This window comes from Phalaenopsis equestris, unplaced genomic scaffold, assembly GCF_001263595.1.
Source record: "Phalaenopsis equestris unplaced genomic scaffold, ASM126359v1 Scaffold000347, whole genome shotgun sequence".
Classification (NCBI taxonomy): domain Eukaryota; kingdom Viridiplantae; phylum Streptophyta; class Magnoliopsida; order Asparagales; family Orchidaceae; genus Phalaenopsis; species Phalaenopsis equestris.
The window spans coordinates 403,796-407,157 of NW_018164789.1; positions in this window are offsets into that span (position 1 = coordinate 403,796).

Sequence of the window (3,362 nt, forward strand, 5' to 3'; positions counted from 1 at the left end):
TATATATATATATATATATATATAATATTTCAGAAGAATGGTCAGAAGCTATTATACAAGCCCTTAGCCTCATGTCCCTCACTATTCGAGGACCGCCCTCATTACCGGCAAACTGGCAAGATGAGGATTAGAACCCATGACAAGAGGGGACTTACGACCTTCAAATAGGCTGCTCTGCCACGGTTGGTGACAATATATATATATATATCATAATCAAAGATAATAGCATAAAAGTGGGAGAGAGAAAAAGAGAAATATTTAATGTAGAAATGACCCTCCTATTTAGGGTTGTCAAAAAAGTTCGGTTTGTTTACATCTCAACTCCTATCTATAGGCAAGAAGGGTATAAAATAGGAAATTACATGATTGCCCATAATTTTATGGGCATGTTATAAGACATTTTAGGCATATATAAAATAAATGAGCCCACGATTTAGCTGGCCTATCATTTGATCTGTGAGGATCTATAATCTTTGGGTTGGCCAACGATTTATATATATATATACATTCCATCACACTAACAAAAAAAATAATGAGACATTTTCCAAACACTGTATAATATCAAATTGAAAGAGAGAGGTTGAGCGGATCCGGACAAATAAGAGAAAGCAATAAATCCCTAGAAAGGGCAACTTGCCATTTATGTAGTTTGAAAGGGAAGGCTGATAGCAAAAGCCTTTCGCTACAGCAAACAAGTGCTGTAGCATTCCAAACGTTTGAAATTTTTGGCCACTCAAACTTGATGGAGATCATTGGAGCAATTATCGACGCATACTGTGCTCGTTGTCTTATTGATTTATATGACAACTGAGGAGTGAAAATTGTTAGTTCCGGAAATGTAATTAAATAATAATTAATTTATAAATTGTTCAATTTTCTTGTGAATATTTATTATAATTGTATGTTTAGTTATTATAAAAGCAAAAAGTGATTATTATAATTTCTATTTATAGGATTAGCAGTTTTTTCTTACATTTTTGAGATGGATAGAAATGGTATTTAACTTAAAAATTTTTGGGATCCTTGAGCCTTATCTCTCCTTTAAGTAATACATGTACAATCAGGTGAGAGTGTAAAAATGTTTAGAATTACTGTAAGTGAAGAACGATAGAATATTAATGGCCGGATGCATGTTATTTGTATTTACAAATTTATGTATTTTAATTATTTATTTGATCTATATTTGAATTATTTCCTTAGAACCGAATACAAGTTTCTTACAAAAATGATTTTATACATGTAGTTTACTTGTTCTTATAGTTTTTGAGTTCTTGAAAATTCTTGAAGATAGAGATAAATTAATGTCTTAGCATTTAACATAAATTCTGTATACGCACAAGAAAAAAAAGAACTGATAGAGAAATCGTAGGGAGTTTTTTTGTTGAAAATCTAAAAAGAAAAAAATCACAGGGCTTAGCTCGATTAAAATAGTTCCACTACTTATATGTATGGTACACAGTTTTTCTTGCCCTCGATCAACTGAAAATAATATTACAAGAACTAGAAAAATATTAAGAAAAAGATAGTGAACCGACTATGAAAATGGAAGACCGATGGCAGAGGGTGCATGACAGAATTTTGGATTTGATATCACTGATGGCGATGTCGCTATGCAAAATTGGTCCAGCAATAGAAGTAGTGATAGCCAAATGATAGTGATCTGACACTGATGATCCAATAACAGAGGTTTAACTGTGACAATGATGTCAGTCATGCATAAGTAGTCTAACGATAAAAGCGAAAACGACCAAATAACAAAAGCGGCGGCATCAATGTCAACCACATGATTGCGGTTCGAAAATTTTTTCTTCAACAACAACCGGTATGTTCTAGGGACAATTGTCGATTGATGGTGGTTCGGCGGCAACAACGTCTGGTGGTAGCAGTGCCTTTTACTAGACGATGCTGATCTGATGATTATAGTGGTGATTTGGTGGTGTCAACTAGATGACAATGATTTGACGGTGGTGGTTGCAAGACGATGGCAATGACAATAATGCCATTGACTGAAGTATGGAGATTTCACAACAACAATTGTCATCGCCTTGCAAGCGACATAGTTCATATTCATTGTTATATATATATACATATATATATATATAATAAAATAATGCTCACAACATGACTTATTTAAAGTCATTTAAGTTAAGTATCAAAATTTAATCTTCATAAGATTAAAAGTTTACTTTGGTTAGTTTGTCTATGATAATAAAATTAATTTTTTATATCCTTTCTTTCTTTATGCATCTTCTTGTATTACTACAGGAGTAAGTCTTATGTTTCTACCTCTCCGTGTCATAGAGTCCATGAAGTTCATGCTTCTTACTTCCAAGTTATTATTCTTATTAGATGATGCAATTTATTCTTGTTGATGAAGAGTCTTGGACCAGATTTGGTCTTTTATCTGCTTGACAAAATAAAAATATAATTAAAATACGCTAGATAAAAAAATCATAAAATTTTGTCTGATTTGTTTCTATTTTTTCTAGACTTTCTTTTATACGCCCTCATAACACTTGAACCCGTACTTCTCTTTTAACTTTTATTGGGGTCAAATTTTCAATGAATTTAATAGTTGAAAGAAATAAAATAAGCTCATCTCCATTATCAAGAGTATTATGCTTGGGTATCTTTTTGATATAATTAATCATATTAATATGATTTATTTAGGAGAATAAGATCCTAGACAGTATAAATAAATGATAAAAATGGATAATATAGCAATATCTAGATAAAATATGAAATTTTAATGAGATTTTTTTTTTAAGTTTTGGTACATAAATTGGTCTTAAATTGTAGACCTCTTTTCCTACCTTCTTCAATGAATTGTTTTTTTTAATAAATCTCTTTCATATCTATGAAACTAGATAGAAATATAGTCTAATGATGGTCACCGATTTTAATATCATAAATTGCTGGATTAGATATATAAACTTGTTGAGCTTAATGACATGAGACCAAGGAAATTTAATTATAAATTTAAAGAAGATTCATTGCTAAAATCTAATATCACAAAAAATGGCAATGATCAATTTGCATCAGAATATTAATTTATTTGATATTATTTAGTTTTCATAAATGATTATGAAGTACATGCAGAGGTCATTGAGACTCCAAGAAGCCAAAAACTCTTCTTTTATTAGGCATAATATTGAGTTACTATCGTTGTAATTTGCTAATGATGAGCCACTTACGATGACAGTGACCCGAGTGTTCTACAGAATGATCCTTGGTGACCGAGGAATGATGACTAACTCCACACCTCTTCATGCATGGCAATGAAAGAGCTAACTCAAATTGGTCTTATATAGGCAAGTGTTGTTCAGGTAGTTCCTACTTGGTCCAAGTAATGCCACTAAAGT